At 42.1% G+C, this 13,490-nt stretch overlaps 1 pseudogene; it reads left to right on the top strand.

Annotated features, from left to right (window-relative positions):
• LOC110333371 overlaps nt 1–13,221 on the top strand; it is a 57,809-nt pseudogene extending 44,588 nt beyond the window's left edge.
• The last annotated feature ends 269 nt before the right edge of the window (nt 13,222–13,490 follow it).

The following is a 13,490-nucleotide window of genomic DNA, read 5'->3' as shown; positions in this document are numbered from 1 at the left end:
GAGGAGAGGAGAGGAGAGGAGAGGAGAGGAGAGGAGAGGAGAGAGGTTGGCATGATCATACCTCACAACCCACGTTCCCCTCCTTATTTGTGTCTGTGTGCAAATCCCAAATCCTGACTCATTCTGCCTAATAACAGGCCTCAAAACACACTCAGCATCTCCTCAGAGTGCACACATATGCATGGATGTGTGCATGCAGATGCAAGCTGTTCTAGTTTGATTTTTCTATGATTGTGACAAACACCATGACTAAAAGTAACTTGGAGAGGAAGGGGTTTACAGGCGACAGTCCTCACTGTAGCAAGGGAGGAGCCTCAGAGGCAAGAACTCAGAGACCCCCTAGAAAGGTTGCTTGCTGGCTTGCTCCTCCGGCATTTTCAACTACCAGTCTTGTACATCCCTGGATCACCAGCCTAGGGATGGTACCTCACCCCTTGGGTTGGTTGGGCCCTCTACATCAATTAATTAATTAATTAATTAATTAACAATTGAAATGCCTTGGGGCTGAAGAGATGGCTCAGAGACTAAGAGCACTGACTGCTCTTCTGAAGGTCCTGAGTTCAAATCCCAGCAACCGCATTGGTGGCTCACAACCATCTGTAAGGAAATCTGACGACCTCTTCTGGTGTGTCTGAAGACAGCTACAGTGTACCTACATATAATAATAAATAAATCTTAAACAAACAAAAGAACACTTGAAATGCCTCACAGACAGGCCACAGAATTTCCCAATCTGACTAAGACAGTTCTTCAACGGAGACTTCCTCTTCCCCAGTGTATTAAATTGACAGTGCTGTGCTGGCTACTTAGTGTTAGAGTGACACAGGCTAGAGTCACTGGAAGGGAGAGAACCTCAACTGAGAAAATGCCTCCATAGGATCAGGCTAGAGGCAAGGCTAGAGGGTACCTTTAATGTAGTTATCGATATGGGAGTGCCCAGCCTTGTGTGGATGGAACCATCCCTGGACAAGAGGACTAAGCTGTATAACAAAACAGGCTGAGCAAGTCATGCGGAGCAAGCCAGTCAGCAGCACTCCTTCCTCTCTGCATCAGCTCCTGCCGCCAGGTTCCCGATGTGCTTGGAGTTCCTGTCCTGATTTCTTTGGACATGAACTGTGATGTGAAAGAGGAAGCCAAAGAAACCCATTCCTCCCCAAGTTGCTTTGGCCATGGTGTTTCGTCACAATAATAACCCTGACTAAGGCAACAACAAAAGCAACCAGACATGAGTAGACTCAACAACTGGTTATCATCTCATTGAGTGTAGCCTTGGGGCTCACTTTCAGGAAAGACATAGTTCCATGACCTCTGATTCCTCAATTTCCCTGCATGCACCTGCTAAACGCATGCCTAATTGAGAGGTGTGGCCAGGCAACACACCAAAGGGACAAAGAAGGCAATATTCAGAAAAAGTAGGGAGAGGGGGAAAAACAAGTGAAAATGGTTTAACAGGGCTTTTTTTTTTTTTTGCTTTTTTTTTTCTGTCCTTGAAAAGTCCAGCATGACCTTGGTCTAATTTCAAATTCTCTGTAGAGGAAGAGTCAATAGCCGATCTGCCCTGGCTTTATTGCTGTTCTCGCACTAAAGAGAAGTCCGTACGCTACTTAGAAACTCTTCTTAAATGAAACTGAGCTCTAGGTGACCAGAGGCCTCCTTGACAACCCCTGCCACCTATTCTCTTGAACGGCTCTTTGCTAGAGCAGAGACTGCTGACAGTGACCCTCAGTGCGGGTCATCTAAGACAGGTTTTCTGCTTGAGACTATGACACACATAGCAGACAGGGCCTTGTGATGTCTTGGCTGCATCTTATTTTCTCCCATCCTGGGCACTACTGAGCTCCTGACAGTGTCATTTTAGAATCCTCACAGGGTTTCTCCCCCACCCACCCCCGCCACCCCCTTCATCTCCCCTGACAAAGTCCTGTCCTAAAGTCAGCTTAGAATTGCAGAGAATTAAAATGCTAAGCCCCCTTCCCCATGCCTTCTTTGCCTTATTGACCATCAGTCTTTGGCTACCTTCTTTACATGTTGGTTCAACAAACTCCCACAGTCTGTCTCTAGTGCAGAGGTGTCTCCTTACAGCCACTTTATACCTGAGGACACAATGGCTCACCCAACCTGAAACACAAGTTCTCCTACTTTCCTTTGTTCTGCGAAATTTCCCTCTGGAAACTGGGCATGCTCTGCACTTGAAGTAGTTTGTGACTGAGTGATTAGGTAGACAACTGCAAGTTGGTAGGGGACTTGGCTGGAGGAATATGACAAACTGAAGACACATTGTTTATGCCTTCTTAGAAACTAAAGGGACAATTGTCCCATCCAAAGTTGTTCTCCTGAGGTGATTGGTATACACCCAGGGTGCTGTCAGTTTGTGACTAAATACAAGTACAACTAGGTACAATGGCACACACCTTTCACCACAGCACTAGGGAGGCAGAAGCACCCTAATCACTGTAAGTTCAAGGCCAACTTGGTCCACACATTGAGTTCTACACAAGCCAAGGCTAGGATATGTAGTGAAACATTGTCTGAGAGAGGGGGAGTAGGAAGAAAGGGAGGATGGAGGAGGGGAAAGGGAACAGGGAGGGGGACTGGGAGAGAGAGAGCAAGAACCCAGACCCCTATATGAGAATTTCATTACACTGTATGTACTTCAAATGTGGCCGTGGGCTTGTCTCTAAATTAAATCTAGATTGCTCATTAACAATAGCGGCACTTTAAATTTATTTTGTTTGGTTTTCCTTTGCTCTTTCCATTTCATCTTTAAAGGAAGCTTCTGTTTGAAAGGCTTTTTCCCATGACTGCCAAACATAAGCTTTCCAATTTTCAGTCCAGTTTCACGGATGAGGCCATGATCTTTGCCTGGATTGGGGTCTCCGGCTGCTCCGTGCTACTTCTGTTCTTCATATCCAGTGGGAGAACTTCATAAGGTGATATTTCCGGTTGAAATGTGTTCCCCATAAAAATTGGTTCAATACCTAGAGTTGGGTGATCGGTGAATGTAATTTGAAAAGAATTCTTTGAAGATGCAATTAGAAATAAATCAAAACAAAGTCTCTTTGGAGTGGGGTGAGTTTGTAATATAATATTTCTGGTTCTTTTAGAAATAAAGTTATACATATATACACATGCACAGAAAGAGATAGGAGTGGATAAAACTGCATGTAATGGCAGAAAGATTAAAATAATGCACTCCCAAACCAGAAACACCAAGGGTAGCCAGTACCCTTCAGCAGGCAGGAACAAAGTAGAATTGATTCTTCCCTGGAACCTTTAAAGAGATGGGGGTCCAACCGACTTAAAGCTTCCTTTTAGCCTGGAGAACAATGTCTGTTTCTTCTCTTGCTGAAAATCACACTGTTTGTGGTACTTTGCTATGGCCCTATTTAAAAAACTCAGCCAAATCATATCTGAATACAGACGTTATAAATCTCGCCACTCCAGGGACAGGAGCAGCAATAGTTTTCAGGCTTACGCAAGATCAAGCTTATAATCAATAATTTAACTTTCCATAAATAAAATTTCTTGCTGTTTCTGCATGTGATGTGTAAGTGGTACATGCCTGGGTGTTTATATGTCCACACAGACAGATATACAGGTAAAGCCAGAGTTGACTTTAAGTATTTTTCTCAATCATCCTCTACATTATTCAGAGGTCAGAGGTGGTGTCTCTCTCTCTCTCTCTCTCTCTCTAACTGGAATCTTTGTATTCAGCTAGTCTATCTGGCTACTTGCCCTAGGCTTGCCCTGTGTCTGCCTCTCAAACTCTGGGATTATATATAGGTAGACCATCAAGCCCACCTGCTATTTATTCATCTATCCATCTGTGCAGCTATCCATTCCTTCATTCATTTGGTGGTTCTGAAGATTAAACCCAGGGTCTTGGGCATGCTGAAGAAATATTTTCCTAATGGAGGCACTGGGTATCCAAACTCCCATTTCTCTTGCCTTGGGGGCAAGCAATTTCTCCACTGAGCCACTTTCCTAACTCCTCATCTTGCCAGCCCTGCATTGACCAAGGGAATGCCATATACCTAAAAGTATTTCCCACACATCAGTACCTCTGAAATTTGTTGAGTATTAGTACTATCTGGAAACCTAGAAAGAACTCCAGTACCATATCATGCCTCAGGGAAGTTCCAGGAAAATCCCTAGTCCTGTGTAGGCATCCCAGGCTTATTACTTAACGTTTTCCACAAGATTCCAGTGACTTCTAGTCAAGTCTAGTGATCTTAAAATTCTGCATACTTTGTTAAAGAATATCAAGTAAGTCCTTGTTTTATTAAAACTTGTCTCTCACCTAGGGCTCAGCATGTAATTACAGACGGATTGAACACATTTTATTGAAACACAGCCATGATTGCTATTGTACATTGCTGCTTTCTGGTTACAACTACAGAGTTGACTTTTGCACTGGGCCCACATAGCCTACAAAACTCTAGACATTTACTATCTCTCCCCATGAGAAATTTGCAAAGCCCTGAAATTTCCCTGATTCTTTTCTTCCCATGGAGAAGAGCTAGCAAAAGGCTGTGCACTTAGTAGGGCACCAGATGAATTCAGTGGAAGCCAAATGAACTAAAATGAACTAAATTAAATTGAACCTTCCTCAACATATTATCTGAAAAGAATCCATGCTGTTATGTCTCCCTTGAGTATTTGCATGTTAATAAGTAACTCATAAAAAGGCCCCAAAGCTTTTATTTGAAGAAAGAAAGGAATTCTAATTGTTGAAATGGCAAGCACCTGTAATTATAAGCATGCTATGCCATTCCACTCAATTGAGAAATCTCTCTAGGAGACTCTCAATTTAAACCAGGAGGCTGTGACCCAGCTTACCTGAGACCAAAATCCACTCAACTGAAAACTTGCTTGCTCCATGCCTTGGTAGTTCTTACTGGGAAAAAAAAAACAAAATGAGACTTGAGAGATGGCTCAGTGGTTAAAAGCACTGGTGCAGGTTTAAATCCCACCAAGCATACAGCAGTACCAGTCATGTAACTGGTACATGGAGATACAGGCAAAACACCAATATAAATAAAGAAAAATACTTACTCGAATTTTTTTTTTTTTTTTTTGGCTTGTGTATTTTTCACTAGCTCAGCAAGCAAAAAAAAAACTTCAGTTTTCATGAATGTTTCACTATGTTCCATTGTCTACCATTCAGATTTCCTTCCCCTGTGGATATAACACCTGCTTTCCTTGTGGAAAGGAATGCTAGCCTAACTAGGCTGGCAGATTTTATTATTTAATTTTACTCTAGTGTATGAGTGTTACACAATTACTCTGAATTTAAATTCTTCAATGTCGGATCAACTCTACTGCGGAATTTGCCACGTAACAGATACAAAGTCTTCTAAGATCCTCCTTATTAACATTGAAGGTCTTATGTTTTAGCCAGTTGATAGGATTGCTCATCAAGAACATGTATGGAGGTATGAGGGAGCTGGGAAACAACTGAGGAAAGGGGCTTGCCACCAAGCCTGATGATTGAGTTCAAGCCTCAGTACCCAGTACTCCATAGAAAGAGAACTATTGCCCACATGTTGTCCTCTGACCTACACACACACACACACACCCCACACACACACACACAGAGGGAGAGAGAGAGAGAGAGAGAGAGAGAGAGAGAGAGAGAGAGAACAAATATGACTCTTCTGCATCTCAATTCAGCAGGACTCCTTAGACCCCTGAGAGGCCAACCTCAACAGGAGCCAAAAAAGAGCAGTTCTCACAGTTGAAGGGGGTGGTTAGACGGTGCTTGCCAGACACTACAATTGAACAGCCTTCTGAAGCGGAAGTTTCTGGATATGTCAGGTGATACAGACTCGCGTGGCATTTTGCTAAGATAGACTCATGTGGTGTTTTGTTGAGGCAAGACCTGTGGGAGGAGACATGATGTCTGGAGAAAGTATCAATAGAACTCAATGGACAGTGACAGCTTGCTTGCATAGACAGCTTTACAACGTTGATTACACTTAGTTGAGAGAGGCCTGGCTTCTTGACTGATCCTGGTTGCCCCCACTAACTCGTGCAGATTCTGTGGAGGTCTGGCCGTTTCAGCTAGATTGTGCCATTACTGCTGATTTGTGTCTGCCATCCTGACAATACTAAACTGAACTGCTGGTATCCTGAGAAATAGGGATTGGAATCACCCCAAGGAAGTACTTCAAACAGGTCTACATCTGTTGCAGTAAACAGCTAAATCACTTTTTATTCCCAGTGGGTTGCATGCAAGTACCGCCCAAGAGGTAACTGGATTCACAAATGAAAGGCACATACACAGACACACAGACACACAGACATACAAACACACACACACACACACACACCAGTTTCCTTTTAATATGCCTTGACTTGCTCAAAGACTGGGCGGTTCTAATCCTCCCCATGGCTAACACACATTTGCTTCCAGGACTCCTGGCTTAATGACCTCTAATTCTATATTTTATAAATTTTTTGTTTTGTTTTTGGGGGTGTTTGTTTGCTTGTTGGGACAGGGTTTCTCTGTATAGCTCTGGCTGTCCAGGAACTCACTCTGTAGACCAGGCTGGCCTCGAACTCAGAAATCCACCTGCCTCTACCTCCCAAGTGCTGAGATTAAAGGCATGTTCCACCACTGTATATTTGTTGCCCTGGCTCCTTCTGTGTAGCCCCCTAGTCTTTGCTACCTAAGATGCTTCTGAGTAACCCTTGTGGGGGCTACATCCCTTCTGGGGGCCATATTCCTTCTCACCTACAATTCAGTTGATTTTCCTTCTGCAATTCTAAATTTGATCCATCACCCTCCAAATCATGGTGATTCTCCCTCTTCCTCTCTTTGAATCCCTAGTCCATGCAAATCTAAAGGACCTGCCTCAGACAACCAGCCTAGCCATTGGCTGTTAGGTCTCTACTGATCCATCAAAAGCCAACTGGGTACAAGGACCTTCAGTGTTCAGACACACAGATTCCTGATTTGGGGAGCCAGATTAATTCAAAGCATTAAAAGCAATCCCCAGTATCTCATCTTTTTCTGTCCAAATTAAAAAGGGGAGGCTCTTCTCTCTGGCATAAGTTGAACATAACCACAACAATTATATAAATTACAAAGTATGATATACAATTAACATCCCGTCCATCATATTTGTCAGTTAGATAAAGTACTCTGCCATCTATCCTAACTAAAGAGCTTCTAATTCTATACCTGACGAGAGTAGATTTTAGGGGAGCTGGGAGTGTATTGCCTTTCCCCCTGGAATCTTCTAGGAGGCATATACACATGAGGATGATGCAGTCAGATGAAGAAGGGGAAAGAGGGTAGGCAGTGGCTCTTACCTTCCACTGGTCAAAGGTTGTATTCTCAGAGCACTAACATGATAATAGGCTGGTTTGTGTTTCCAGTGAGTATGAATCAGATCCTCAGTGTGTCGAGTCTCTATTCGATCTGATGTGGAGCCAAGAAGAGTCACCCATAGAGGCCAGTAGGAAGCAAACATGCGGTCAAAGGATTTTGGAGGTAGAGTGAGGCTAAGAGGCATTGTAAACTATGAGATAATGGAACTGTATTACAATTATGTATTTTGAATTTTTTACAAAGGTTTTTGTGTACATCCAAGGCTTATTATTTTGCATAAATTCTTCCCTTTGAACATGATAGGAATGTATGTTTTTTTTTTATATAAATAGTTATACTCATTATAATAACAGTAACCACTGAAGGTAGATAAACAAGAAAATAGAGAGCAAATACACTCAATTTTCTTCAACCTAAACTACTTTGGAAATATCTTGTTAATAAAAGTTATCTAAAGCATGTCAATTCTTTATATTTATATTTTATGTATAAATCATAACATGTTTCAATAATCCCCTTAAGTTTGTACAAGTATTAGCTGCATTAGAATAAATAGGTAAATATTCCTAATGATAATTTCTTGGATGAAAACTACTGCATTATTTTCTACTTCTCTAGCATACTGTCCTGATAAAATTCTTCCAATTGCCTTCAAGTTGTATGTATATCTTAGCCATGATTTGGGCTGAAATTATGCAGTGTGTGTTGAGAATGACTTTGCATGATTCCAGTCAGCTAGCGTTCACTACCATCATCATCATCATCATTACCACCAGCATTGGCACCACCGCCATCACCGCCGCCACCACTACCCCGACCCAGGATCCAGGCATGCTGGGAGAATGCTCTTTAGCCACACAAGTTTCTCAGGGACCTGGAAGCATCTCTTCTCCTTACATTCATCTCTACTGAGAATTTGTCAGCCTTATCGCCATACTCGATGCTATTAAATGACATTCATCTTCACTGGGATACTTTGGAAATCAACCCTGGCTGTTGAAGATAACTTAATCCCAGGCCTGGGAACACTGGTGCTCCTTTGAGAATCATTCCCACATTTGTGACCCTGAGGAACCTGCTTGCCAACCCTGAGCACTAACCCACAATTTTCTATGTTACACAATCCTTTCATCTCCTGGAATCACATTCACCTGCCCAGCTAGGCTCCTGCTGTGCATAAAAGAATAATGAGCATTTACAACTGGTTATTTTAATCTTCAAAGTATTTGTGAATATTAACTAATTAATTTTCACAACACTCTTCTAAGATTAGTGAGTGCTACTCCTCCCCTGAAATCAAAACACTACAAACTAATTGAAACGTTTGACATGTCACCAAAAAACCTGGTACCTCATACTATAGGAAGTGAAATTGCTGATTGCCCGTTAGCCATGAGACGGAAAGGGAAAGAGCAGCCTGGCAGGTCCTCCAGTTCCACATGACCACAGAGTAGAGGTTCGATTATTAGCACCCACTGCTATATTAGAGCCAAAAGCAACAATGGAGTCAATGCTGCACAGCAGCCAAGGATCCCTGACAAATTCAAGGTCATCAACATGCAACCAAATAATATGAAGGAATGGAATTTTTAAAATTCATAAATATTTAAATGAATATTATAAAGGAAGAAAATATATCTCAGAAAACAGGCACACAGGGCGTGGAATTTAAAGGTTAGACATTAATAAAGATATTCAACATACAACTCCAAATGACAAGCAGCCATGAATGAATTATAACAGCACTAGACCAGGAATAGTTGCTTTAACATGTACCTGTATCCACTATAGCAAAGGATGCTGAAAATAGAACTATGAAATTCCAAAGAGTAGCAAACATGTAGCTTTTATCACTCTTGGGGAAAAAAATAAGTTAACTCATTTGAACATCCAGAGCTAGAGATTATGTTTTGACCCTTATGCCTTGGCTAGGTAATGAAATAAAGAATTCTAAGCTTTGAAATGTTCTGTCCTTAGATAACTTAACTTTGTGTTTTCCAGATTTTATCCTAAAAAGATCTATGCTGCTTGCTGACATTCTGGGTTGTCAACCCAATGTCAGTTATGATGTCTACTCACAGTTCTATCTTCTAATGAATATGGAAGGTAAAAATAATGGACACTGCAGCAAAAGTGTGCAGGCTTCCTGAAGATCAGAACAACCACAACAATAATGGAGTAATCTATTGTGGATGCAAATACTTTGTAGTTGATATTGCCTGTCAGTGCTGTGTACTACATGCGGGGTCTAAATAGAAGAACCTCACATGTAAGATTGAGAATGGGCTTGAGCAAAAGTGCTGATCGAATCGTAATCCTGTTGTATGTTGGCTGTCCTCATTAATTTTTATTGCTATAATAAGACACTATGACCAAGCAACTTATAAAAGACAACATTTGTTTGGGGCTTATGGTTTCAGAGAGGGAGACCATGACCATCATGGTGTGGATTGTGACAGCAGGAAGGCAGACATGCCACTAGGTCAGCAGTCAAGAGCTCACATCATGGGACATTACCAAGAGACAGAGAGAGCTCATTGGAAACGGTGTACGCCTTTTGAAACCTCAAAACTCATGTCACACCTACTCCAACTAGGCCACATTCTAAATTCTTTCCAAATATTCCCACCAACTGAGGACCAAGTATTCAAATAAATGAGCCTATGGGGGCAATTCTCCTTTAAACTGCCACATTGGCTGTGTTCTTCATCAGAATGGATGCCATAGATTTAGATGTAGGTGTAGCTATTCACAATTCTCTGGTCCTAAGTACTCCTGAAGAGAGTAACACAGCGTTGGTCCACACTCCTCATTGTAAGAAACCTTTCCATGATGACACACATACATATTCATCTCTAATGACCACCTTCATTCTCTACTCCCCTGAAAGATTCATCCATAGTCTGTCTCTGAGCCCCCCCCCTGTCTTCCAGCAATCTATCAATATGTCTTTTCAAAGTCATCTCAGGAAAATATCATTCTATTCACAGCCCTTGTAGAATCTAGTCCATGGAGCTTAGGACTTAACATAGACATACTTCCTGAAGTATGGTTTTCTGACTCCTCTTTCTCCTGACTGGATTCTAAATGTTAGTGTCTCTGTTCTTGTGATCATATTGTATATTAATGCCTGACCCCTGAGGAATCTGATTACATTTTATGGCTTGAAATGGAACACATGTGTTCAGCTAGGTCACTTTTCCATGCTCCATATTAACAAATCTACTCAGCATCTGCTATTTCAATTTGTTTGTAGCATTTATCTTTATCTACGTGTTTGTGGATAATTGTGTGTGTGTGGCCTTTGTGAGGGTATCCATGGAGACAAGAGGAGGGTACCTGATCCTCTACAAATAGAATTATAGGTGGCTGTGAGCTGCCCAGTGAGGGTGCTAGGAACCAAACTGTAGTACTCTAGAATACCAAACAAAATTAACCTCTGCACATCTCTTCTCCTCCAATATCTATTGTTTTATAGTAAGAAGTGTTTGTAGCTCAACCCACACAAAACAATAGCAAGTTATGATGTCTTCCTCTCAACCCATTTTCAATCTTGACATTTGTTTCTCCCATTATATTCTCCATCTCTCAGAGTAATGGCAGGTTTTACCAAGAACTCAGTTTAGATGTCCCCAACCCCCACTCTTCATTTGTCTCCTCCACTCATACTCAATCCAAAGGCTCTGCTGGCTCTACTGAAACTGCATCCTGACACTAGTCAACTCCCCCATCTTCACCTGAACCATCCCAAATTCCCTTATTTGGATTAATGAATTCTTACCTGTATTTCCTACTGCTTCTCACTACAATCCACTCTTCAAAACACAATCAGAGTATTATTTTTAAATACAACTTATACAACTTTATGCTTATCCTATAAAGTAAACAATGATTTCCCAGAGTTCCCTGATATTCAAATATAAATTCTTACCAAATTCTAGTGATCTAGCATACCATCTGTGTTGCATGTGGCTTTCTTGATAGTGCTTGGATGCAGCAAGCATTCTTAGACGTCAGGTTCTTTACACTAGGCTGGATGCTACTGGAAAGTCATTTCCTGATTTCCACCAAGCTCCATCCATTTCCAAAGATCTCATCTCAAATGTCATGTCCTTAAGAAGACTTCATTTCAGTCTGTATAACATAGCTTCTATACTTATACACATACACACACTAAACACACACACACACACACAGAGAGAGAGAGAGAGAGAGAGAGAGATGATAGATAGATAGATAGATAGACACTTTCTTCTCTATAAACCTTTCTAATTTTTCAAATCATGTTACTATCTGAAATTACAACAGTCATTTATTCATGTCTTCCTTCCCTATTTGATGCTTCCATAAAGATCCTCCTCTAGATACTTCACAGAAAGCAAGGTTTCCATTTTACCTGAAGGTGTGCATTGAAAGATTTTCATATGATGCTTTTTTTACTTTTATAAATGAAAATCTGACTCAAATTGGCTTAAGGAATATATATATATATAACAAGTGAGGTGAAGCACAGGTTTAATTTAAGGCCTGAGCAGGTGCCTATAATTAACATGCTAGTGTGTGTTTCTCAGTATTGTAGTACAACTTCTCTAGGAACTGCATTCTCAGGTTAATTTGTCATGAAAAGCCCAACAAGTAGGCTCTCCTCAATAATCCAACCTTGACAATACTCAGCCAAGGAAAGAATGATTGTTAGAAGACAGACTTTGTTTGAACCATTTTTCACCTCGACCTAAAGCACTAGTACAGCCTAAATAGTCATTAGTAGTCATTGAATAAATTTGCAAACCAAACCATTCTCCTCTGCTCCTCCCTGTTCTAGAGACAGCCACATCTTCATGTGAAGTGTCAGCCTCGGCCTGTAGACGAGATGGTAAAGGTCGTGTGAACAGATTTAGTTTTATTGCATGTCTGGTTACCAGGGCTTCCTTCTGCCCTGCATTTGGCAAAGTAGAGATTATTACCATCAACCACCCTTTCACTGATCTCAACTACATGGTGTACATGTTCTCGTATGACTCTACCCATGGCAAAGTCAACGGCAGAGTCAAGGCTGAGAACAGGAAGCTCATCACCCAGCAGAAGCCCATCGCCGTCTTCCAGGAATGAACTTCTGATAACATCAAAATGGTGATGCTGGTGCTGAGTATGTTGTGGAGTATGTACTGGCATCTTCACCACCATGAAGAAGGCCAGGGCCCACTTGAAGGGTAGGGCCAAAAGGGTCATCATCTCTGCCCCTTCTGCCGATGTCCTCATGTTTGTGATGGGTGTGAACCACAAGAAATATGACAACCCACTCAAAATTGCCAGCAATGCATCCTGCACCAACTCCTTAGCTCTCTGCCCCCCAGTCCTGGCCAAGGTCATCCAAGACAACTTTGTCATCTGGAAGGGCTCATGACCATGATCCATGCCTTCACTGCCACTCAGAAGATTGTGGATGGCCCCTCTGGAAAGCTGTGGCATGATACCCATGGATTTACTCAGAAGATTATCCCTGCATCCACTGGTGCTGCCAAGGCTGTGGGCAAGGTCATCTCAGAGCTGAACGAGAAACTCACCAGCATAGCCTTCCATCTTCCTACATACAATGTATCCATTGTGGATCTGACATGCCACCTGGAGAACCTGCCAAGTATGATGACATCAAGAAGGTGGTGAAGCAGGCATCCGAGGGCCCACTGAAGGGCACCCTGGGCTACACTGAGGACCAGGTTGTCTCCTGCAACTTCAGCAGCAACTCTCACTCCTCTACCTTTGATACTGGAGCTAGCATTGTTCTCAATAACAACTTTGTAAAGCTTGTTTCCTGGTATGACAACGAATACAGCTACAGCAACAGGGTGGTGGACCTCATGGCCTACATGGCCTTCAAGGAGTAAGAAACCTGGATCACCCACCCCAGCAAGGACACTGAAAGCAAGAGAGAGGCCCTCGGTTGCTGAGGAGTCCCTATCCCAACTTGGCCCCCAACACTGAGCATCTTCCTCACAGTTTCCACCCCAGACCCCCATGATAACAGGAGGGGCCTAGGATCCCTCCCTACTCTCTTGAATACCATCAATAAAGTTCCCTGCACCCACAAGAAAGAAAGAAAGAAAGAAAGAAAGAAAGAAAGAAAGAAAGAAAGAAAGAAAGAAAGAAAGAAAGA

This window comes from Mus pahari, chromosome 15 (assembly GCF_900095145.1).
Source record: "Mus pahari chromosome 15, PAHARI_EIJ_v1.1, whole genome shotgun sequence".
In the NCBI taxonomy this organism is placed as follows: Eukaryota; Metazoa; Chordata; class Mammalia; order Rodentia; family Muridae; genus Mus; species Mus pahari.
Note: the sequence above shows the minus strand (reverse complement) of the source record. Positions and strands in the feature narration are given on the sequence as shown.